Below are 27181 nucleotides of genomic sequence, written 5' to 3'. Positions count from 1 at the left end.
ATTGTTTTTTTTTGTTTTTCAGACACTCTACAAGCAAGCTGGCGCCAGTGGAAGAATAACCCAGAATACCATGGATCTATGTTTTGAGTTGTCTGTCTGTGGTGTCTGTCTTGTTGCTAGCATTGTTGTGTTTCAATGAACAGAAAACCTCTTGATGTGGGTGGGGGATGGCTTCAAAAGGCTAACCAGGATGGGGGGGAGATGTGTATCGGAATGCAAAATGCTAGGAGGCCAGCACCTGTGTAATAGCGACCATGGTACCTCGAAATGGAATGGCAACTAAGGTGGTCCCCACAAGCCCTATGGGAACAATGAGAAAGGGAGGAGCTAGCTGGGAATCAACAGAGGGGTGTGTGAAATGGTGTAAATCCAGAGAAGATGTTTGGATGTGCCCCTCCCTGATGGCCATGGAGGAGCACACCCTATGGTAAGGTGTGGACAATTGGGTGTACTGTGTATGAGGTGTTTTGCTGGGAATGTATATATTACTAGGGGGCACAATTACACCAGCCCATAACCAAACTACACATTGCTATCTGGACTTTGGTGCACAAATGGATCTGTGAATCTTATTGCTGTGAATAATCGAACCAGGGCGTACTGCCTGATTCCATATCAAGTGGTTAAGTTGGTTTGGACAATAACCCATTTCTCTGTGGACATTCAATGGACTTATGATATGGACAAAAGCACGCAAAACTTGCAGATTACAAGGAGTCTAAAGAGTGTTTTCTTCAGTGATGTGAACGTTCAGAAAAAAAAATTTTTTGTTTCACAGCAAGAGACATATGTAAATCTTAGAGCCTGAATAGTGGCTCAATACAATATCTTGCTGGTGCATATTTAAACCACATATAACTAGTTGTATCATGAGCTGTAATCAAGAGTGAGAGCACTCATTCTCTAAATCAGTCTGCACAAATCAGAGGAACTGATTCCAGACGTGACACCCATTAGAAAAGAGGAGAAAGAGAATCTTGTACACTGAACCCAATCCTGGCATGCTGGCACAGCGTGACCTGGAGTAGGAAGGCTTATTGAAGTGCTGCAGTGTTACTGCCATCAACAGGTGTTGCTATGGGAACTGGAATTGTGCTGTCAAGAGTCATTGAAGGTAGTAAGAAATCATATAAGGAACAACCAGAAATGTAATGAAAACGAGACAGAAACACTCTCATCAATTTCTGTCCATGCAAAGACTTACTTATGCCAACCTGTAATGAACTGGGAAATATCTGTATTATTATTTTATGAATATGGTGCATGGGTCTGTGTGTGTTTCTGATGGGTTACTTGCTAAGGAGTTAGTTCAAAAGGGATTGTTAGAGGAAAGACGAAACAATGACACAGGGAAGAGTCCTGCAGGAAATAATGGAAAAGCTGTTTACTGGGAAAAGCCCCTGCTTGCCTCCAGGCAGGCGGAGAATGGTTTACTCGTCCCAAGGCTAAGACTAGGATGAAAAGGAAGATACCAAACATTAGGCCTAGAAAAGTGTAGGGGACGAGTGAGCTGTCAGCAGACTGAAGCTGCACTGGTTGATGGGAACTTCAGCAAGGGGGTTGACTCTCTCAACCCAGAGATGGGAATAGACTGGACCTACTTGACATATGAATAGAGAAGTTAAGCTTAGGTAGGGAAATATGCATATAGGACTCTGAGTTGCATTAACCCGTTTTTCTAGGTGCTGTGTTCTCCTTGCTAATTAAAGACTGCTTTGTTTTGAAATTGCTGCTTTTGAGTCACTTTACTCAGTGGCTGTTACAGATCCTTGGAGGAAAAGGGCTGACAAGTGCCAGACAAAGTTGGATCTGTCAAATCAACTTGGTTGGGAAACAGAGAAAGCTGCAGCCCTAAGAACCAGTCTAAGAGTAGCTGGACCACAGGGTTCCACCCACAATGGGATGCAGGAAACCAGGCCTGTCACCTAAGGGGTGCACTTGAAGGAGACCAGAAGGGGTCTAAGACGCAGCTGTGACTGCAACGCAACATTTAGATGTTTTGTCTTTTACCACCCTGAGCAGTTTAAGACCTTACAAGCTAAGCAGGGTAAAGTTAGGTTAGTATTTGGATGGGAGATTTTCTTGGAGGGACTTTACAGCATTAATACAAACCACTGGAGTAGAAACATCTTCTATTATTATTAGCAGTATTCCAGTAGCACCCACAATGCTCTAGGCAGTACCCACACCCATGCGAAGACACACTCTACCGTCTCGAGAGGACACAGGTCTTGCCTAAGGCATCATTCTGATATAAAATAATTAGGCTGCTGCAGAATGTATTAGCTAGGTGCAGAGTTTAAATGTCATCTAATCATATTCACACAAAGTAATCGCATATGCTTGTGCAGTCATAGCTGCACAGGGTGTAGCCAATCCTTCCTAGGCCTGTCTCAACATCTCTTTGCAAAGGCTCAACGCAAGGAGTTTTGAGAACACTGCTCCATTATGATACCAAGAGACATCCTAAACCATATACAGTACACCACTTCTGGTGAGAATACTCAAGCATACAAGCTTAACATTCATTTTACATGAGTATTTATGCAAATAAACCTTGATCATTTGACTGTTCATAGAAACCATATTCAAATGGGATTATAGCATAGCCTAACCAAGAATCATTTGTAAAGTCAAGTAAATATATTCACTCAGCTCTACTGAAAATCATCTGGGATGAAACTCAGGAACACAGGTGGTCCGAAGGGTTCAAGCTGCATCCAATGAAGAATATAAGAGATCATCCTTTTTTAAAGCTTTTTTAAAAGTTCTCTATCTGGCTCAGTTTACTGTTTTTGTTCGTTTTTTAAATAATGTGAAATGTTTTAGTTAAGTTACAGTTTATAGTAGAAGGAACTTGTCACAGTACTGAATCAAGGGCAAAGAAAACCATATTATAACCCATCTTATTTTAGGGGGAGAAAGAAGAAGTTTGTATTTTCTGAGTGAGCCTGCTCATTTTTCTACCACTGTGAACAAATTCAGCTTGGAGATGACAACAATTTATATTCCATTAATCCAGCTCACAACAGCTGGCTCCTTCTTATCCGATGCATCAGGTGGCATGATGAAAAATTTTAGGTAAAGAGTTGTATGAAATCAGAAAGCATCTTTGAGTCATCCCTGAGTCGCCAAACCAAGAAGAAACTCCTTTGAAACAACACTGGCTATGAAAAGAATGCTGAGCCTTTGACCCAGCTTTTTTTTTTTTTTAAACTTACTGTAGGTAAAATTTTGATACAGATGGTCATTGTGAATTCTTATCTCTAACCTGACAACCAACAAACTTCTCTTTTACATGAGGATTAGAAATTACTTTTCTGTAATGGAAAATAATCTTATTATTTTTATTTCAAAGGACAAAAACGGCCATGTGGTTATCTTGTAACTGTGTGGAAGAAAAAATTCCTTTTTTGGGGGCCATTAAGAAGTTCCAAATTACTGTGGCCTAAAGCAATGGCTGTAAACTAAAGTAATTTAACTAAAAGAATGAAAAAAAAAGTGAGAGAGTTAGGCAGTAGCTTGTGGCTCCAGTATCATTAGCAAAAAGTTTATTGTGTACATCAGTGTAAAAGGGCAAAGATTCCATTATTTCCTGCAATAAAAAGTTAGCATTCATTCACTAAGCCATAATAGCGGCAACAAATGGGATTGGAGTTTTTTGTTTTTCTTTATGTGGTACAATCAATTTAAGACGGCCATCATCACTCTGCATTTCATGACTGAGCAAGCTAGTATTCCTTTCTGCCTTCCTTACTAATACGGGACAAGGATAAGGTTAGTCATTACTTTATTCACTACTAAAAGTAGTGTATTTTTCTTTTATTTGAACCAGACTTGTAATTAAACAAACTTTTTAAAATGCTAGTTGAATAAACTTCACTGTCACCTTTGAACACTATTCTTGAACCTTCACTATAACACTATATCAATTTTATTATTTTTATATCATTTTCAAGATAGAGTTAGCCACAGGATTATACAGTAAGGTATATAATTACAGAACATATACCCATTCTTTATGTCATGTACAATGAAAGACATACCCGTGATTGCTTTGTGCTGCCAACCATTTATTACCTTTAGCTATGGGGGAGGGAAGAAGAGGGGAATTAATTACTTCTGCTTTTCACACACTGGCACAGTCTTTATGGCTGTTGTATTATTGCTTTTGATTTTAGGAGGTCCATCTCATGAGTAAGGCTGCGAGTCTGTCACGGAGGTCACGGATTCCATGACTTTCCCTGACCTCTGCCCCTGGGCCAGCAGCAGCAGTTTGGGTGTGTGGAAGCAGGCTCAGGGCAAGGGGCAGAGGGATGGGGAGTGCAAAGGGATGCTTATCTTGGGGTAGGAGGCTCCCCGGTTCCCACTGGGATTGCCCCTCTGCAGCTCCTAGGCATGGAGGGGCGGGGGTCCCAAGCAACCTCTCCCACCACCCACAGCACCCCCAGACTGCCTCCCTGGGCATCTGAGCCCCCCCCCCCCCCAGTTTTAGTCATGGTGGGCAGTTTAGTAAAAATCATGGACAGGTCACGGGCCGTGAATTTTTGTTTACGGCCCGTGACTTGTCCATGACTTTTACTAAAAATACCCATGACTAAAATGTAGCCCTTACTCATGAGTCCCAACAAACAGAAATTAATGTATGTAAGCTTTCCTTAGATATATTGGCAATAAGAAGCAACAATTGAGTCAACATGAAAGCATTCAACATGAAAGAAAATGCACACACACAAAAATAACTGCATACAAAGGGAGAGGGAGAAGACAGAATATTGATGGCAAAAATACTAAGCCCTACTGGTTTTAAAACACTGATAGGGGGAGGGATAGCTCAGTGGTTTGAGCAATGGCCTGCTAAACCTAGGGTTATGAGTTCAATCCTTGAGGGGGCCATTTAGGGATGTGGGGCAAAAATTGGGGATTGGTCCTGCTTTGAGCAGGGGGTTGGACTAGATGACCTCCTGAGCTCCCTTCCAGCCCTGATATTCTGTGATCTGTGATCTTCCATACATAAATGTATTCTCAAGGATTCCATCTGCTGAGTCACATTAGTAGAACTACACACAGAATTTTTTTTTTAAAGGAAACTCTTGCAGACTGGAAAACAATGGTCAGATTCAATGGACTTACATCAGAGATTAATTGGCTAGAGACCCCAACATTCTGCCAGTAATTCTGTAAAAATATTCACTTTGGATTCTATGAAACACCCATAAAACTGATAAAAATAAGATCTGAAAAAAATACAGTATAAGGCTCTTTGCTTTCAGCTGCTTTTGCAGAATGAGTTCTTTGGAGAGGCTTCATTCCTTCTGGTCTGAAAGCTTTGCCAAACCACTGGGGTATAGCTTTGAAGTCATTTTGCTGAGTAATAAAACAAAAGAAAACTACATGTTGTTCTGTAGAAGGTGCCCATAGTTTTGATTCTTTTTCTCCCAGCAGTGAATATAGCACGAGAAAAATCCGACACTGCAGGAAAGCATTTATGCACAAAGCACCAATTCTATAATGGTACAACTGCTTATATCATCATGTGTGATGGATTTATGACATGCACACTTCTCGATATGTACCTCTACCATGCTCTCCCCCACTACATACGTGCACAACATTACTGCTATTTGCAGGAATGGATGAAAAGCCTCCTTCAGATGTGTCTAAGAATAATATTTAACCTAAGCACTTACTTTTTGTATAGTGTGCAGTTTTGGATCACTACATTAAATCTTAAATGAATAACATGCTTATGTCATTCCCCCCTTTCTATCTAGCATACTTTTTTGTCCAGTAAACATATTATGTACTGACTTTTGCTATGTGTTTGGTATAGAGGGCCTGATTCTGATCTCACATCAGGGTAAATCAGGATGTGAAGTCCTTGGAATAATACCAATGAAATAAGAATCAGTCCCATACGTTTCTGAAAATGTAATTAAAATACATCTCAGACATTATTCATACATTTTACATGTTTTTAATAAATAGTAATAGCTCTGGGTTATGGGGATGGAGTAGGGAAATCTTGTAAAAGACACACACACAGGGTGAGAATATTTTAATCTGATTTTGGGCGGGTGGGAGAGGAAGCAGATGCTTTGGCTACTTATTACACATGATACAACCCTACTACTTAATATGGTTGATCCAGAAAGCAGGACTTGCATGCTGTATTTGGAGAAAACTGTCATCTGCATTCATTTCTTTCACTTGGCTGCTAAAGAAATATGGATACCAGCATATAAATGGATATTAAAAAACTTACTGGATTTCCTGTGAAACCCAAACTTCTGAGTGTTCATTATGAGGTAGAATAAAAAGCATGACAGATGCTTTATCCTGAAATCCAGAAAAGGGTGTTTATTTCAAAGCACCAACTGCAGTAAAGAAATGTGAGTAGTGATAAATAAGAGGGGAGAAGAACTAAGCACAAAGTCTGATCTGAATATTGCAGTACCTTGTAATTGGGCAAAACTACAGTTGTCCAGAGTACCATAGTATTATTTCTAGGTTGACACAGTGTCTAAGCAATCATTCCCCCACATCCAGCCTGAGCACACAGGTTCTGACTGCCTTGGGGCAGTGTCCCTACCCAAAAGTGTACATTAAAATTGCATCCAAACAAACAATGCTCTGCTCACAACATAGAGAACCAAAATAGATTATTTAAAAGAAAATGAATCACTATCCTATAAAAATTTCTGGTGGCAGCATGCTTCACTGAAGCATAACACAACAGTTATTGAGTTAATCAAAGCAGGTATATATATGCCTTGACAACTGAAAGGGCACTCACAAAAATCAGTTCCACTCAGGACTAAATTTATGGTTTTTGACCCCATTTCACTGCTGAAGGTAAGTTTTTCTTGGAGCGGGTTGTCTACTATTCAGTAGTACTCTTTGGACCTCCAGAGAGCAATCCTGTTCTATGCCAGAGAGCCATCTAGGAGTCGAGCTTTCAGGTGAAGTGACAAGAGGTTGGGGTGAGTCATGGTGCCTGATTCCTGAATGAGGAGGTCTGCTGTCAGAGAAAGGTGAAAAGGTGGTCACAGGGATAGGTGAACTAGATCTGGGAAAAAGAAAAGGAGTACTTGTGGCATCTTAGAGACTAACCAATTTATTTGAGCATGAGCTTTCGTGAGCTACAGCTCACTTCATGGGATGCTTATGCTCAAATAAATTGGTTAGTCGCTAAGGTGCCACAAGTACTCCTTTTCTTTTTGCGAATACAGACTAACACGGCTGTTACTCTAGATCTGGGAACCGTACCTACCTTGGCCATGACCATACTATAAGGATGTCACTAATCTCTCTTGTTTCAGCTTGTTCAGGCCTTTGAGGAGCAACAGAATTGGGGATAAGCATAGAGTAAGACATGAGGCCAGGCAGTAAGGAGGGTGTCTCCCAAGTTGTTGTGACTACACTCTGCCCTCACCCAAAAGCATTGGCATTTTGCAATGAATGGAGTCATGAAGAGATCTATCTCTGGAGAGCCCTAGGTGACACAAATCTCCTGAAATACTGCGTCATTCAGCTCCCACTCACAGTCGTGACAGAAATGGCTGCTCAGCAAATCTGCTATGATGTTCTGTAGCTTCAGTAGATAATCTGCTGAGATCTCTATGTGATGGGATATGCACTAATTCCATAGCTTTATAAATTCTGAGCATAAGGACTGCAATCTAGCTCCTTCTTAGCAGTTTATATAATACATTGAAGTCCTGTTGTCCAGCATTACTCTGAAATAGGGATCTCTGATGTTGGACAGAAAATTATAAGTGTGTTGGACTGCTCTGTGTTTGAGACTATTGATATGGAGACACATCTCCTGGCGAGTCCATTTGCCTTGAACTGTGAAGTCCTGGAAATGGGTGTCTGAGCTGAGCAGAGAGGTGTCTACAGTAACGATTTCTGTGGGGGAAACTTGCAAGAATGGAACTCCCCTAGACCTGAATCAGTTTGACAATATCTCTTAAGTAGGATGACCAGATTTCCCGATTTTATAGGGACAGTCTTGATATTTGGGGCTTTTTCTTATATAGGCTCCTATTACCCCCCACCCTCTGTCCCGATTTTTCACACTTGCTATCTGGTCACCCTACTCTTAAGACACAGCTGGCTTTTGGGAAAAGATTGCTGAATTTTGTGTTTCTCTGGCATGTCCCTGAACTGCATTCATTAACAGTCAGAATGCATGTTGCATTATATTTTATAGCTAACATGGCAAAGATGTAGGTCCTTTTGTAGCTCACTTTCTGTATAATCTAAGGCTCCCAAATCAAAACCAAAATACAATAAAACATAAAATAGCTTCGCAGCAATTTCTCTAAAAAAGTTCTACATGTGCTTCACTAATAAAGTACTTGCACAACACTCAATGAGTGAACTTGCGTTTTGCCCATCTGGGTCAACCGTGTGCAATACAAACAGCACTTCAGAAACCCTGGTACCTTTGGAAATCAGCAGAAATCTATTAACTTAATAGACAAAGGTGCAATTCGAAGTGAAAAGTGTGTGTGTGTGTGTGTGTGTATAATATATATAAAAAGTGTTAGAGAGAACAAACCTACAATTCCAACTGATGTCTTTATTAACTCATTCTCAGTGGCAGTATCACACATAGGGTTAGTATGAGGTTAATGTATACCCCACACTGTGACCTTTCAGGCTGAATTTAATTGTATACCTACCAATGATATAGAAGAGTGATATAGATATAGAAGAGTGATAAGGCGCCCACTGATTGATTTTCTTGCTCACCGACCACAAGAGCTCATTTCAACAGAACCTTGTCATTAAATTTACAGCACAATTGAGAGCATGTTTCATGTGATATACACCCTAATCTAATTTCTGAAGCACTTATATAAAAGGTCCTCCATCACAAGCCACGAAAGTCCCCATCTGCCTCCTCTTTAAAACCTCAATATTGTGTATAGCATTATCTTTTAATATTTATCCTACTTAAATGTGCATAAAACAAGACCATCTTGCCATCACACATTAAAGAGCACTTTTAGGGGTCCTGCTATTCGCCCGTGTAACTCTGGGGGGGACTTTTCCAAGTAAAAGTAGGGGGGAAATTAGAGTAAGAAGAATAGATAGGTTACAATGAATCTAAATGTAATGCAATCCCAAGATAGACACTTTTACTGTACATGCATAATGCTTTTTGGTTACACTTGAAATTTATCATCTTTGGTTTCGTAAAAGTGGGACACATAAAAGGTGTCTTTGTGAACATACCATTCACTGTATATGTGGCGGAACTATTTTTTGTATTGGAAGAATACGATATCTGTATAAATATTGACAGGTTTCAGAGTAGCAGCTGTGTTAGTCTGTATCCGCATAAAGAAAAAGAGGATTTGTGGCACCTTAGAGACTAACAGATCTCTCCTTTTCTTTTTGTATAAATAGCGTGTGTCTGTTTATAGAGGTTTTCATTCTAAGTTTAAGTTTTTGTTCTTTTTATGCCAAATTGGATTTTTCTCTCCTACATCCTATTTTTCATTGTTCTCCCAAATACAATTTTCTGTAACATTTTTTGTTACTCAGTAAGACTGACCAATGCACTAAAAAATCCCCATGAAAATCTTTAGGATCTGTGCTAGTTTTAAACAGATTCCATTTCCAATAGATGAAAATAATGTCCAACAACACTTATGTTTGGGGTTTATTAAAAAACTGATAATTGTGATGTGTTTATAACTTTTTCTATGCACTTATCACCACAGTTTGAGCATACATTACATTCACATACATTAAAAATGATCCTCACAACCTCCTTGTGAGGTAAGGAAGCACTATCCCTATTTTACATGACAGGAACTGAGGGCTGATCTATATCGAAAAGTTACATCAGTATAGCTATGTCTCTCAGGTGTGTGAAAAATCCAAGCTGATCTAACCCCCAGTATGGACAGTGCTAGTTCCACAGAATTCTTCTGTCGACGTAGCTACTGCCTGTCAGGGAGGTGGATTACATATAGCAACAGGCTGTACCACTGTAGCATTTTAAGTGTCAACACAGCCTGAGGCTCACAGTGGTTATGAGCTACCTTGCGCCATTTAGATATTATGCACATTATGCACTTGGAACAAATGTGGGTGTATCATCCTAGGGGGACCATAATACCTCCTGGAGCTCTTGGGGTACATAGGGGCAAAGGGAGAGTAATATAGGATACCCTTTTAAGTGGTGCCTGCTGTTTGATTACCTCTGTTCCAGGCTGGCTGGCTGGATGGATGTGTAAGTAAAACAAGTTACACATGGAATATGCCCATACATGTCACTTATGTCTCCTCACAGGGGAAGCTGATCTGCAACCCCCTGGACACTTGCTACTACCCCGCAGATAGGCAACAGTAGTAACAGTATTTTTCAAAAAAAAGAAAAGGAGTACTTGTGGCACCTTAGCGACTAACCAATTTATTTGAGCATAAGCTTTTGTGAGCTACAGCTCACTTCATTGGATGCATACTGTGGAAGATGAAGAAGACATTATATACACAGAGACCATGAGTGGGGTGGGAGGAGGTATTGTTTCATGGTCTCTGTGTATATAATGTCTTCTGCAGTTTCCACAGTATGCATCCGATGAAGTGAGCTGTAGCTCACGAAAGCTTATGCTCAAATAAATTGGTTAGTCTCTAAGGTGCCACAAGTACTCCTTTTCTTTTTGCGAATACAGACTAACACGGCTGTTACTCTGAAACCAGTATTTTTCAATGTAGTTTATAGTAAGAAGTTACTGTACGTATCCCAATGATAGCTTGGACAAGGCACTAGCCAGCTTTATGCTTTCATGATAGGCCTCTCGGATTAAGAGAGAACATTAGAGATCACAAAATCATCTTTATAATAGTTAATTCCAGGAATCTCCATCACAGAGATATTGAGAACAATACTAGTAATATACTGCAAGAAACGATGCTTTGGTTGTTTCACAGGTTATGTTTTTTCTTACCATTTTGCCAAGTCTGTTGAATTAAGTTTCACAGCAGTACTGGTTTGAAGTCATATTAGAACCTGTGTGAAGTTCTAATTCCCTACTCTCAGCCTGGCTTCCACTGAAGGACCCGGGGGAAGTAGGACATAGTGGGATTGCAAAGTCTGCAGATACCTGAGGCTGCATCTTCTTCGTGGAGTACTCGACAGGGACCCCTCCTTTTGTTTTTGTATTGAACAAACACAGTTTCATATTAACTCAGCTCATGGGAGCGTGCCCTAAGCCTAGAATCATAATTTCTCATTCAGCTCATCAACAACTAAGCTTAGTGTGAACTATTCCATTAAGTCAAAGACAGAATTAGCTTAATCACATATGCCACATCATATGTCCCTATCAACACGCACTGATAAACAGATGAATGGCATTTGCACAACTCAAGAGTGGGTGGAAAACAAATTATTTTACTTCTAATTCCATTTGTTAGGAAGGAAAATACAATCAAAGACCAATACGTGTTCATGCTACTTAGACAGGTGAATAATATACACATATATAAATTATATGAGAAAGAAAACAAGAGGTTTAAAAGGGGGAAAAACTGAAACACCTACAAAATCCCCAGAGAAAACAAAACAACTATTTATTTGAACTCCCAGGAAAGCCTAAAGCCAAAATATGAGTATTTTCTTTTGTAGGCAAGTTTCCACATATTGAAAATACGCTTGAATAAACTGTTGACTATTCTTATTAAAATCTTTGGCGAGTCTGCAAATTTTTCACTCCCTAAGGCTTGGTCTACACTACCAATTTATGTCTGTAAATTCCACACCCCTGAGCGACAAAGTTATAATGACCTGACCCCCAGTGTAGACAGTGCCATGTCGATGGGAGGGTTTCTCCTGTCAACATAGCTACCAGCTCTCGGGGAGTACCAACACTAACAGAAGAAGCTCTCCCATTTGCATAGGAGTGCCTCCACTAAGCACTACAGGGGCACAGCTGCACTGGTGCAGCACTGTAAGTGTAGACAAGTCCTAAGAAAGCATACATGAAAATCAGCATTGGGGGGAGCTTTGGAGGGGACTAATACACAGAGGCTCAAATACTTTGTTATAATTCTAAATGAAACCAAGGCCAAATGGGAATCTGGCTGAAATGCTGTCAGGTGGGTGCGTTTTCTGTATATCCCACATCAAAAACAACCTCTGAAGCACAATGGAGGTTCCCACTGAGAGCACTTTCACTCTACTCATCACACTGGATAGAACATACACTGTATTCAGGGAAGGTTATCACATTTAGAACATTTGAGTTCCTGTTGCCAATTGTTTACAGAGCAACATGAAAGCTGTACTGAAGACTGATTGCCTTCTCTTCCTTACAAGAGGAGGTTCATGATTTACATGTGAAATCAATAAAAATTTAAGTCAATGGTACGACTCATGGTAGGAAAATTAAGCACATGATAAACAAGGTGTTTAAAGGATCAGGGTCTTAATGAGTTATTTTGAGTACTTATTGTTTTAGGCCCAAATACTATAAACACTTAAGCAAGTACATAACTATTCATGTGAAGCAAATGGGATGATTCATATGGAGTAGCATCTCATCCAGTGCATCAAATCCCCCCAGTAACAGCGTTGTCGGTGCAACCAGACAATCACTAAACTCTTGAATGAAGTTACCCAGAAAAATGATAGAAGACAAAAATCCCTTATCGCCCAGGGGCGAACTCATTTCACAAAGTGATCTTTCAACACTTGTCCCCAAACAAAACCTGCACAGCACCTTCAAAGGGCGAGCCTGGGAACTTCAATTCATAACTCTGCTAGATGCTAGAAACCCTTGACTTAACAGGGACACTAGTATATGGCTCATTACAAACCCTTTATAACACACAACACTGCCTGCTACACTTAACTGCCCGCTTCAAACAACAAACTAACCCCCAACTGCTCGCCAAGAGCGACCACCTCCAACACGCATTACCTCTTTTGTTTAGCAATTTGTCCTAGTCCTTCCTTCCCTGCATCTGAGGAGGAACGCTGTGTAGTTTGAAAGCTTGTACCTTCCACCAACAAAAGTTGGTCCAGTAAAATATATTCCCCCATCTCCTTGTCTCTTTTGTGTAAGCAGTGTCACACATGAGCTTATTTGTTTGCAAGAACAGAGCCCCAATCACGCTAACATTTATTGGATTACTTTATAAATAGGCTGCTTAATTAGTCAGTTTTGAAAGGGCTGTTATCTTCAGACATAAATTGCATGACTAATGCATAATCTACCATTATCCACCTAGCAGTTTTAATTGAAATAAATACTGCCTGTCCAATAAGGTTTCATTAAAACCAATTCATTATTACGCGCACTGTTGCCCCAAGCACCTTTAACTCAACAAATCCAAATGAAAATATATACATTTCAATTCAAACCAATAAATGTGTACCAGAACCAACATTTTGTATTGATAACATTAATCACAGCCTCATTTGGTTTACTGCAAAATGATAGAATCTGTTAGAGAATCAGAGATGTCAAAGATGGAAAATACCTAATGAGTGTACAGAGTCCATCTCCCTGAAAATGTAGAATTATTCCTCATAACAGCTTTTCTAGGCTGGGAGAGGATAATTTAAAAATGTCAAAAGTGAATGAACTCCCATCACTTTCCTAGGACAATTGCTTCACAACTTCAAAGGTCTAAAGATCATGAAAATTTCCTGATATTCAGTCCATATTTACCCTTTCTTACTTTCAACCTCATTAGTTTCTTAATTTCAGAACTCCTCATTATATCCCTGTTCATAACTCAAAATAATTTATTTCTTTCCTGAGTGTTTAGCACCTGTACCAAATAGTAAGTATTAAGAGTACTTTGCGTTTTGTTTAGGTTTTTTAAATTATTTATAATTTTAATAAGGCATTTATATAACAGGGCAACAGACAAGCCAAATAAAGATCTAATTAAAGAAATCATATACACACCTCCTCTGCATAATATTATCAGAAAGCATGAAGATCACAAAAACATCTTGGCGATAATAAAACAATAAATTCACTTAATGAACATTTATTTACATTTCCAAGACTTTTATTGAAATAACTGGATACATTTGGTTTGGGTTTTCAAATACATGTATTTCACACCTTAAAGAAAGGTGTCCTAACAGAACAGAGCTGTAATAAATCGTTCCCTCTCTAGCAAATGTTAATAGAGCTAAAGCTAATTAGGCCTGCTGGTTATGCAATCATCATATTCAATTCCTTCCATAAGCCTTTCAATGACGACACACAACATATTGAATATATAAAGCTACCATTAAAAACTGTTATTTAAAAACAAAAAACTCTGGGCACATGAAATTTCAGCCTACATATCAGGTATGTTTAATAAATTTTGATGAGGCCGATCCTTCTACCCTTTAGTCCTGGCATGAGAAGTCCTCATCCATGGAAATGATTTCAATGGAACTGTTTGATGGAGTAAGGACCATTCACGTGAACAAGGATTTGCAGGATTGGACACATTATATCACACATTCTTTAACAGATGGCTTAATTTTGTGCAGTACTGAGTTCCCTCAAATGTAATTAACTGCAATGGGAGTTGAAAGCTATCAGCACATCACAGGACTGGGCCCTTAAATTGTAAGCAGAGCAGAGAAGAGACCATGGATGAAATACTGGCTCCTCTGAAGTCACTGGGAATTTTGCCACTGGCTCCAGCGAGGCCAGGATTTGAACCAGAGTTTCCTTTCATGTTAGGACTGCACTGAACACAGTCAGCACTCAAATAACAGCAATACAGCAGCAGCAGCGCTGGAACTGACATTAGCAGATTCTTTGCACTGATAAATTAACTACACTGGCAGAAAAAGATGATGATGTACAGTGTATCGAAAAAAAATCAACTATTATGTTTGGCAGTCTGAGTCATTTTTTTCAATAATATCAAAATATGACAGAGACAGAATGAGTCTCCTGTCATGGCTGCTTGTTTATTCTAGGCATTATATCAAAATTCACAAGAAAAGCCATCAGAAAAGTGTAATACCTGTTGATCTGTTTCCAGTATGGCAACCTCTACCGCACCATTACAAAGCATAAGAGGGTCACATAATCTTCACTCCTATACACCTGTAAGATCCCCCTTAAATTTATTCTATGGGATAGTTACAACTTTAAGTAATATAGAAAAAGGGCATTGCTAGAAAAGTGTCATGTGAAAGAACATTCCGACAGAATGCTCATACAAAAGGCATGTATTTTCCTGTTGGAGTTAATCACTTTTTACTATTCTGTAACACAGCCATTTAGGGACAGCATAGAAATGAATATCTACCTTGAAGGGGTCTCTTGTTGCCAGTGACAACAGCAGGCTGTTAAAAAAGATGAAGAGCAATGAGGGTTGCATACAATGGGTTCAGCAAAGAAGATCTTGTACCAAATAATCCACAAATATATCTGCAAACCAGAGGTAATTTTGTGAAGTGCAAGTGAGAGAGGAGTTTGCATACATTTATTTCATATAATTTTAAAACTACATTTTCTCCCCACTTTAATTACCTTAATGACTTCATATAATCAGTTTTACTTCTACTGGGTCTTCACATTTGGTATTTTCATCAACATTTGGTTAATATGCCAGGATAATACGTTTTATTAAAGAAATAAGGAAGATCTGTACTAAGTCACGTCTGTCTCAAATATCCGTCAACTCCCCACCAGCTGGATTCTATTATTTGAATTAAAATGCTGCCGTGCCAGCTGCCATACAGCACATTTCACCACCCTGATTCCTGGTGGAATTAAATCCATACTGAATAATGTAGTCTACTATGAACCAGAAAGGAGGCCTCTTGTCAATACTAATGCATATCTGGAAAACAGAACCATTACAAAAATTCTGGAAATGGTTACAGCAATGTATGATGTAGAAGAGGACACTGTCTAATAGACACATTTTACAGGCCATAACGTAGCAGCTCCGTTATCAAAATATCCTCCTGATTATACCCAAGGGCTTACTTTTCAATAGTGATTTCTCCTGCTATACAACAAACAATTACCAGATTTTTTACTACATACTACATTTAAAGAATCCTGCTGAAAGAACTTTAAGAATTACTACTAAGCTATTGTAAAAGCCAGCACTGCAAAGCATTTATAAATTACTGCAGGACAATTATTAGACAGGAGAAAAATTATGTATAGTTCTAGTCTGTTACTGTTGCCACAGTTAGAAAAAAAGATTCTGGCAGGCAAAGAGCCCATGTAAATAAATGGGGATTTCTGCTAGATGTGGACTTCAGGAACAGGTGCCAAGAGTATATGCTGTCAATGAGTATTAAGAATATCACTCAGCCTTGATACAATACAAGAATATTAAACCTTAAAATATTCACTGATTACAGCATGCTAAATAGAACTCAGACTAAAAACAAAAGATGGTATGTTGATAGGAACCAATATTTACCCTTTTTTCAACTGCTATCATAAAGAAGTGCAGATTTGGAATGCCAACATATACCTTCCCTAGCATAGTACTGGCTTTGAAGAATATTTCCTCTTAAATAGTGTATCAATGGTTCCCCTTTTACTACAATAAAGAAATTAAACCACAAATTATGGTCAAATAATGTTAAGGTTGCAATCAAGGTATGACAATTGAACCACATAAACAAAAGGAAATTCAGAGGTAAGATTGAAACAGCAATGCAAATTCATTCTTGGGGTAAACCAACAGTACTGAATAGCATTACACAAGGACAAATTTGCTCTCAGTCTTTAATTGACCCCTTTGTGCAGAAGCATTGTAGGGTTTGGTGATCTGTTATACACAGTACTCTCAATTAAGTATTATGTTTCTAACATCACATGTGAATCCTTGCATGTATAATTCATCTCTTTAATACTGCTGCAGTATATTTTGTGATTTCTTTATAGGGAATTGCTAAGGCAAATCCTTTAATATAAAGAATTAAGGCCCCAATACTGCAAGTTATTCCATAAAGGCACGTTGGTCCTCTCTTTCGGAACAACTTGCCATACTGGGGCCTAAAATCACTGAAACTTATAGCTGCCCTCCTTTAATACAAGTGGCCATGTTCCTTAGATTACTTAGAGCAGTAATATTTGTATTATAAAGTTATGTTCTATAGTTAATCTAAACTCACAACTCATAACTAAATTATGTAATGTTTAGACTATCGGGGAAGATGAAGGTTCAGGGGTTTGGTAACTAGATATGAAGCTTAGATCAACTGGACAAAATCCATGCAAGGTCAGTAATGAGCAACAGTTGTTACAATTTGATGGCTGCTTGAACTGAAGTGATGGACTGATTCCAGTTTATAGTGGACAGGTACTGACATTACATAAAATGCCATCACAATTGGCATCTTCGCTGATAATCTCAACAGAGAGGCTGGACACTGAAGCTAGAATTTTCAAATGAACCCAAAGGACTCAGACACTGAATTGCCACTGAAATTTAATAGGAGAGAGGTGCCTATGTCCCTCTAGACCCTTTAAAAATCATAGCTTGGATGAACGTGATGGGCTAACTACACTGCTACTCTTACAGAGGGTCCCCTCCAGGGCACGATTTGGGCACACTGGAGTGCACTATAAGCAAGCTTGTACTAATGCTACCTGTATACTTGTGTGTGGATTTTAAGAACTTTTATTTCCAGGGCAGTGCATGTTGCATCTGTCACAACCACTATACATTATATTGATTTTACCATACAATATAAATATATTATCTCATATATGTTCAATGGTCGCACTTCAAACATTTTTACCAGCTTGAATCCCTGCCATACACTTCTACTGATATCCCCTATTATATGTACAGGAAACCTTCCTCACACCAGTACAAGCTGTTTAAGTGTGACCACTATATATATGTAAATTTTAAGCATAGATTATAGATGCAAAATACATATACATACATTCCATGAATATGGAGAAGATATTCATGTGATAAATTGCCAAATCGTGTCACAAATGAATTTATGTGCCTTTTCTGGCTCTTTGCTCATTAATTTATCTCCCAAAAAAGACCCAGCACCCCCCAACCACAGATCATCTTCAAACAAAAAACAGAATTCTCCTTTAACTATTATGCATGTTAAAGGCCCAAAATGAACACTATTCAATCCTGGAGCCATAACAACTTTTATATAAATAACAATGTTGTGACTTTAGCATCTGTTACCTCACATCGCTATAGAGCTAGAAACAAAAAATTTACACCATCCAAAGAGAAATTCCCAGCTCCTCACTGCCATGTCTTCCTTACCTTGGAAGAGCCTGTGATATCAGACCTTAAAACCAGGACTTTTCTATACACAGAAAAGATATATATTTATAGGTTTTATAGTTCCCTGGGAGCTCTGTAGAATTGGATTAATGCATAGATCCACTACTGTTTAAAAAAATGCCATCCCAAGTAAGTACTGACAAAACTTTTATACCAGAACACACACCTATGTATTAGGTATATGTCAGATATTTTACAAAAAACTATTGTAGTATTATTTTAGAAATTATTTTAGACCTGTATCAGCTGTAAGGGCCATGGTATAGGTTTTATTATAGGAAGGGCTGGTTGCACAGCTATGATTAAGGTTGCCCAACATTTCTCATTATAAGATCCTCTTTTCTGTTGCTTTTAACTTTACCAAACTGTAACTATGTGGTGTCTTGCCCAAGATGAATATTTTGGAAAATATGAGTCAAAACAGTTCTATTTCTGATGAGGCTGGATTAAATATGTTATATTGTTCCTGTCAAAAAAAATCTGGTGTCCTTTTTTTTTTTGGACAATCTGTAATACCTCCAAGCTTTAGAGCAAGGATTTAAAATTTGTTAGACTGGTGGCCAAATTTGGTCAAATTCTTTGAAATATTGCAGTTCACATGCTCAGTAGACACTTGCTAGGAGCTTTGCAACTTAATTCCCTGAAGATCGGGGTGATAATGCACCTCACAGGGAAGGTATGAAAATAAATGTATTGGTGTTTGTAAATTACTCAGAGCACAGTAACTCAAAAGCCCGTGAAGAAATTAATCATTCTGTTGTCAGAGCAGTGTTTGAATAGAGTGCTGTTAATATGTCGTGGGGCCACACACTGAACAAGAAAGAGTCAGCAAAATACTGAAGAGCTGCTCATTCAATGAGCAACATCCATCTTATGCACTGAATGAGGCTTGGGTCATTCCGCTGAAAAACAGTATGTGATCATGGATGTAAAGATTGCATCACAATACATACACACAAGGGGGTTGAATCAAAGATTCACAGATATTCTGACATTTTCTAACTTTTAAGTGTTTCTCTTTGCAACCTCAATAATGTTCTTTTAATATACTTTTTATGTATAATTTTATTATACCTACAGGCACATATAACCCTTAAAGCTGGTACATTCAGCTTAACAATAACCATGTGATTAACATATTATAGTGGTATTTCCCATTGCGTCCACAGGAAATCACATACATACACACACACACACATCAGGGGGTAGCCGTGTTAGTCTGTATCCGCAAAAACAATAAGGAGTCTGGTGGCACCTTAAAGACTAACCGATTTATTTGGGCATAAGCTTTCGTGGGTAAAACACCACTTCTTCAGATGCATGGAGTGAAATTTACAGATGCAGGCATTTTATACTGACACATGAAGAGAAGGGAGTTACCTCACAAGTGGAGAACCAGTGTTGACAGGGTCATGTGGTCCTGTCAACTCTGGTTCTCCACTTGTGAGGTAACTCCCTTCTCTTCATATGTCAGTATATATATAATGCCTGTATCTGTAAATTTCACTCCATGCATCTGAAGAAGTGGTTTTTTACCCACGAAAGCTTATGTCCAAATAAATGTTAGTCTTTAAGGTGCCACCGGACTCCTTGTTGTTTTTATATACACTCCCCCCCCATCAAGTTGTATTAACATATTATTTTTCACTCCCCCAACCTCAATATCTTCTGAAACAGTGCACATGTAATAAAATGCACACTGATACCTTTCACAGTTTAATTTCAAAGCCCAGGACATAACTATCTTGGTAGCTCATTTTCATAAACTAATTACTAATTATATTTTAATGAATTATGAAGACAGTAGTTACAATAAATTAGTCTTGACATATAAGGATCAGTACAAACAGGTCTTCACCAACCATCCCAGAGTCTGATTTTGGCTTTTACACACACACCATGTTCTATCTTTAATTCTGTTGGATACTATTCCATTTGATACATTATATTTTTACCTTTGATCCAAATCTATTATACAAGATAGCACTGAGACAGCAGCTGGTAACTGCAGAGAAAACAACATGACCATCTGAGCTAGGTAACTTAACGTTGGTATTAACATCTGATTTGTACCTCTCCACAGAAGATAATCTCAAAAGCAGCATTGTCTTTTATTCTACATCGATGTTGTGAATGGACTACTTCCTGTATGTTTTATGACCTATTAATGAACTTCCCACAATACCCCTTTTTTAATACTGTATAATGTATATAAGCAAGAAAACAAGTGTCATCCTCTACTTAGAGAAGCAAGAATGCTATATATATCAATTACTGTCAATCAAGAAGTGCTAAAGAACAGAAGAATGTTAAACTCTTCCTCTTCCCATGCATGGCTTGTGTTGTGGTTAATGTCTAATTAACCCACCCACAATTTTCAGAAAAACAGCTGAAGTGTCACTTAAATGAGAAGAAAACAATTTTAAAATTTGTAAAAGACCACAAAATAGTGAAGAGAGAAATCTTTTCATTGCATTGTCATCCGTAGATCCTTATCAATGAAATAATACTTTGCATAAGTAGGTACTTCTTTGGTAAAGTCTGTTATACTTAAAATATGAATTACTTTAAAATATATGCATACCCTTTCAAACAAAATTACCACGAACATTCATTCGTAACTGATTAACATCTATATTGGAGGAAACACAATACACACAATAATCTTTCAATTTGCTGTCACCCAGATTCCAGCATTGCTATGAAATAGCTGTAGATCAGAACATGCTGTCTATCAGCATGCAAGCAAGCATACTAAGCATTCACTTTGCTTAAGAACTCCTTTGGTCAATACTGCCACAATGCAAATGAAAACAGGATTTTCCCATTTTATGTGTGCAACTATGGACAAGTTTTGCCCTATCAAGATGGCAAGTACTGTATAGATAAAGCACAAATATGTTGTTTGGCTAGGCCTATTCAAAATTATAAAGCCTTAATTGGGGGAAGCATTCTATAACTATTACATGCAAAAGCACACACAGCTTCAGTTTAATCCAGAGTATAGATCCCAGCATTGCTAAGAAAGGCAGCAGTGAGCTGGCGGGTGGACCACATGCCAAGTCAGTGTGAGTATATATGCATGATTACACATGCAGACTGAACAAACAGCTCCAGTTTTAAAAGTGGTGCTGGATGTGAGGAACTAGATTTCTTAAGGGACTGGTCATGAGATATGGCATCTTTCACATCTAAACTACCAGTCTGATTCCAGCCCAGATTAGAAGTAACCAAAGGTTGGCATCTGATAACTTTTTGGCAGCCTGAGCGAAAAATGGATTGGTGATATCAGTCCAGCTCCTTTACTGTCAGCTGTCTGAATTGTTAAGGGTATGTCTGCACTGTGATAAAAGACCCACAGCAGAGCAACAGCTGGCCCGGATCAGCTCACTCAGGGCTCACAGGGGTTACAGTAGTGTGGACGTTAGAGCTTGGACTGAAGCCTGGACTCTGGAACCCTCCTCCCTTGCAGGGTCCCAGAGCCCAGGCAATTTTATTGCCCCACAGCCAGAGTCAACTGACCCGGGCCAGCTGAAAGTCTTTCACTGTAGTGTAGACGTACTCTAAACCCACCATCGAAAGGGACAATATCTGTCACCCCCACCTGCAGGCTCCGAAAAGAGGCTAATGATTGAAACAGAACAAAGCCTGAACGACCTGGACCTTACACAGGGATCATTGCAGGTCATGGATGATGCATGTTGCTGCAACAGCTCTTGGTCAGCTGTGCTGTATCTGTTGTGTAGATAAAGTCTCCGTCACAGACTAGGAAAAATCCTAGTGTCCAGAATGCTGCAAAATGTATAAGTGCTGTACCAGCAAGTAAAAATGTCACATTTTCTGCCCACTTGAAAAACAAACAACAGAGAAAGCGGAGGATGGTGAAATGAAATCAGGCATAACAGCTGGGAGTTGAGCTAAAAAACCTGAGCAGCCTCTGGGGCAGGTGAGGAGAAAGTGCTGAAGACAGCAATGAAGTGGAGCAGTTGGTGGGGACTGGCACACAGGCGGGCCTCACAGATGTAGCCACACAAAGAGTTTCTTGGGAGCAGGGAATATGCATTACTGAGCATCAGCCCAAATATATTGCCAGTTAGTGTGCTCTGAGTAGACCTGTGGTGCCTGGAAAAGGATTAGATAAGGAGTGAAATCCCGGCTTCACTGAAGTCAATGGGAGCTTTGCTACTGACATCAATGGGTCCAAGACTTCATTTTAGGTTTAGGTTTTTGAGCTATAGCCAGGTAGCTCAAAGCCAGTTGCTTGCCAGAAAGGCAAGTGATAGTTTAATTTTCTGTCTAAACCAGACTAACAAATTTGCAGTGCATAATATACAATATGACTAGTTGATCCTGCTGCAAAATGCAAGTTAATTTTAGGAAGTACATAGCCTCTCTCTGATGCTAAGCAGGGAGATATCCAAGAATGTACATGGCTGAAAGGCATTTCCCAGACCATGACAAAACTTGATGGTGAGATCTACATCAACTCCCTGGGTGACAAAGGAGAGGATGGCCTAAAGTACTACTATCTGTGTCCTGCCTACAGAGCTATCAAGTGCCTGGCTGGCAGCCTTAAACAGCCTTCAAACATCCTCATCATGAAACCAGATGGCTCTCTCTGCTTATTTGTGGATGAGGTGCTGGACAGATGGAACACATATTATGGATGCCTGCTGAACCACACACTTGCTGATGACTGTCTAGAGCTATGTGACCTGGCAAACCGCACAGCTGCAGACCCAGGAGCTCACAGAAGCAGACCGCACAGCTGCAGACCCAGGGGAAATCCTCAGTCACTCAAGGCAGTACAAAAGGCCATCCAAAAGTTATGGAATGAACATGCTGCTGAGCGCCCCCCCCGTTGGTCTTCCACCCAACCTGTTCAAAGGTGCCTTGGAGCCAGTGAGAATTGGCCCGCATCAACTGTTCTTAATATTAAGTTACAGCCTTTTACAAATTGCTAACTTAGCTACTGCTCCCATCAGTGAAGATTTCTGTGAATGTGAGTGATGTGTTCTTGTTTCTTGGTATATGTGAAGAGACAGGACTACACAATCGATGTCCAGAAGTAGGAAGAGTTGAGATTTGAAAGTGAGGAGGACAATATGGAGGGAATTACTCAAATCAAGACATGAGGAGATAATGAGATGAATAGGAGTTGAAGCAGACAAGTACCTGAGATAGCACTGAATGCAGATAATGTTACAGGAGGTAAGAGAAGACAGAATCAAGCTAATAAAATATTTAGAAGGTAAGAGACCAGGCAAACAGCTAGGTTCCTGACAGCAGTAATGGCAGTGATGAACAGAGTTTAGAGGGGAGATGCATGTAGTTCAGTTTAGGTTGAAGAAACACATTTTATTAATTGGTGGGATATCAAATATACAATAGATACTTTAAAACTAATGTTATTCCACCTCAGAAAAAATACAGTTCAATTACAGTTATGCTTAATGTTCAGCAAGCAACTGTCTTTAATACTACACTACACATCCCGTTATTACATTAAATACTCTGTGTCTGCTGCTTACAGAAACTAGTAATTCTTATAAGGTTTTAACTAAAGAGCAGCTGCAGACATAAACCATACTGCATGGACTTTTAAAGTAATTTGTTGTGGTTGGGGGAGAAATACATACTTCCGATGATGTTTCATCTTGCTTCAAGCTGTGACTGCAAAAATGTGTCCAGTGCAAATACATAGCAAAGCTTAGCACAAGAATTTTGTCAATTTTTGTTACACATTCTCTGGATTAAATAAAGTGAGCTCAGAGTCTCAAATTCACTGAAGAAAAGGTGTAAGATCTAGCCACCTGGAAACACTGTGGTGCCCCGATATGCATTTTTAGAATGTGAGAGCCACAAAGATGAGTGTTCATATCTTTGATTTCCTAACAAAGCCAAAAAGCCTGTGTTTATAAGTGTGAAATTTCTGTTTGAACAAACACACCACTCACTGTAAAAAACAATATAAATTGTGGGTGCCTCAGGCACTCTTACACAGTAGGTATGGACACTGATTAGGCTGTCCCAACTGAGTGATTTAAAATTGCCTGTATCGTTATGTTTAGTGATTGAAGAAGTCAAAACCTTCCCTGAGGTCAAACTCCTCCAAGATATCCTGCACATGGAAATATCATAGCTTCACAAGTTTAATCTGTGCCTACTCTTTGGTTGTAAATAAAACACTGAGTACTAAAATTTTAACTAAGGGAAAGAAGTCTATTCGTCTTAGTCCCTACAACGTTTAAACCAATTTAGTGATATTATATGACCAAAAAAAACTACATTAAAAGAATATGAAGGTTACACAGCTAAAGAGATAGGAAATGCCAGAGTTAAGATTGTCTGTGCAATCTTAATTTGACTCCGCTATGCATATGCATTATGATAGTCTTTTGTATGATCACATGCTATTTTTTCCAGCATCCTTCCCGTATTTGAAATAAATCATAGGGAAGTTCCATACTGTGGACTGATTCATCAAAATATTTTAACACTTGTGTAAGTCTTAGCATGTGATGTCAATTGTTAATGTTATGACCCACATGCTTAAAGTTACATGACTGCTTACATTGCTGAGGGAGGGTCTGCATGTAGGTTAGGTGAACATTTCCCATTACAATTTTTTCCAATGGAAATCTGAGTTTTTAACTAAATGAAAAGTTTTGTGGGAAGTATCTGCTTTCCAGGAAAACGGGGGAGAGGGAAAGAGTTTTTCATCAGCAAACTGAATACTTCTTGGTTATCTGCAGATTTTTTATGACAAGTCAAAACAAATTTGATTTCATCTAAATTTTCTGCAGAAAATGCCCCCATTTTCTGACCAGTTCTACCTAAATGTTTAGGTTATCAAAAACATTTCAACTCATATTCTAAATGCCTAGTATTTATTATTTTAGTATTCCAATATATGTTCAAATATGAATATGAAATATTAGAATCAAGTGATTATAAATCATGCCTACCTTTAAGAAAAGAAATCCTGGTCTCATTGAAGTCAGTGACAAAATTCCCATTGACTTCAATGGAGCTAGGATTGCATCGTAGGAGTTTAGGCTGACTGAGCAGCCTTGGAGTTTTTCAATTTTTATCTGTAAAATCATTTCCCCTTCAATTGATTTATACATACAAGACAACAAATCCTGCATCTTGGCAGAGGGTTAGACTAGATGACCCTTGTGGTCCCTTCTAACCCTTTGTTTCTATGCTACATACATATATATGGGCTTGGAGAAGTTCTAGCTTAGATTTCCATCAGCCCACTCTGCCACTATCAGCACCATCCACACTGGCTTGAAAACGAACATTGAAAATTGGAATAAAGATGAACTGTAGGCTTTCAGTTTTAATAAAAACTATTATTTAAGTTTCCCTTTCCACACTGAATGATTGCACAAGCATGTGCTCAGAATTAAGAGACTGCTCTTTGACATCAGCGTATCGATTTCTGGGGGTTCACACAAAGCTTTTCACATTGTTTCTGGACTACAGATTTACACCCCTGTAACTGCCTGACAGACATCATATCTGCTTTATGAATAAATAATACTATGCCCAAGGGAAACATTGAACTAAGAAAAAAATCAATATATGTCTAGCACATGTTAGGCAGTCATTCAGCTGAAGTCTGTCTCAAATACATGGGGCAATTTTAACAACAAAACAAAAGCATTCTAAAATGTAAGGAGGGCTGTTAAGAGACTACCATTTTTCCACTGTTCATCCTATTACAAGAGAAACAATATTCTCCTTTAAAAATGTGAATAGATACACTGATTGCAATGCATTCAGTGATTACCATCTACAGATTTCTAATGTTATATTCACATTTCAAAGAAGGTGGTAGCAAACCGTCTCTCACTTTGCTACTCTTGGATTTGTTTCAATGCACATCTGTGTAATAAAGATGACTATTATTACAATTGACTTAGTTTTTATTTTAAAGCTATCAGCTTATTCTAAAATTGCCTTTTCTTCCTGAGACAGGCCTGGGATCAAAGGTGAAACAAGAGCAGGGTAAATTAATTATTCATGCAGTCTTGTAATCACCTTAGGCATTCTAGCAATCTAAGCCTATTTTCACAGTCACCACAATTATTGTGGTTCTGACATGCACTTTAGTAGCTCTGTGATTGAAAATCCACCCCAGAAACACTTGGATCCCTCTACTTTATGATATATTAAAATAAAATTATTATATATGTGACCTCAGATTTTGTTGCAATTTGTTTCTTTAATATTTTCTATATCATTTATATATATATAGCATGCAACTGGGAATTAAAGGGTGGATCTTTAGTTAACTGCTCCAACGAAGAAAAGATTTCTCTTTGAATCACAAAAGGTTATTCGCTCTGCCTTCTCAAAAATGGACCTGGCTGGCCACAGTGATCTATGTCTTCATCAGAGACCCTAGAAATCAGCTTGCCATGGAAAAACTCGGAATTTGCGTTTTTACAGAGAATCTTTAGGTTTTTACATTTTGTGGGGAAAAAAACCCAACATATACAGAAGAACTCTGTTTATCTGACTCTCTGGATTAACCGAACCACCAGCACACCCACAGGAATATGGGAAACTGACACTATAGTCTTAGGCATTGTCTTGATTATCTGATCTGGCCCCAGTCCCAATTAGATAGACAGTGGAACCCTGTTTATCCAATCAATAAAACATTGTGTTCAACTGATACCTATGTATACTGTGGCTAGGGAAACTAAAGTTCAGTGTTTCATTTTAACCACAGAAACACACAGATTTTGGTGTTTTTGTATTCAGAGAATTTGGGGGGGTTTATCACAGAAAACTAAGATCTTCACACACTCCAGGCTTAACTACAGCATCTCATTCATTACACCTGGGTATAAGCACTTTGACATGAGAAAAGCATCTACTA

At 38.7% G+C, this 27181-nt stretch overlaps 1 protein-coding gene across 3 annotated transcripts in view; it reads right to left on the bottom strand.

Moving 5' to 3' along the window:
• PAG1 (phosphoprotein membrane anchor with glycosphingolipid microdomains 1) overlaps positions 1-27181 on the bottom strand; it is a 188340-nt gene that overhangs the window by 115839 nt on the left and 45320 nt on the right. For 2 of the 3 annotated variants that reach the window (XM_075125091.1, XM_075125090.1), the window contains exon 3: positions 15298-15334. The exons of the other annotated variant lie outside the window; for it this stretch is intronic. The gene's annotated coding sequence lies outside the window, so the exon portion shown is untranslated. The remainder of the gene's footprint in view (positions 1-15297; positions 15335-27181) is intronic. 3 annotated transcript variants of the gene reach the window in all.

This window comes from Caretta caretta, chromosome 2 (genome assembly GCF_965140235.1).
Source record: "Caretta caretta isolate rCarCar2 chromosome 2, rCarCar1.hap1, whole genome shotgun sequence".
Taxonomy (NCBI): domain Eukaryota; kingdom Metazoa; phylum Chordata; order Testudines; family Cheloniidae; genus Caretta; species Caretta caretta.
The sequence above is the reverse complement of the archived record's forward strand: the minus strand, read 5'-3'. Positions and strand labels throughout refer to the sequence as shown.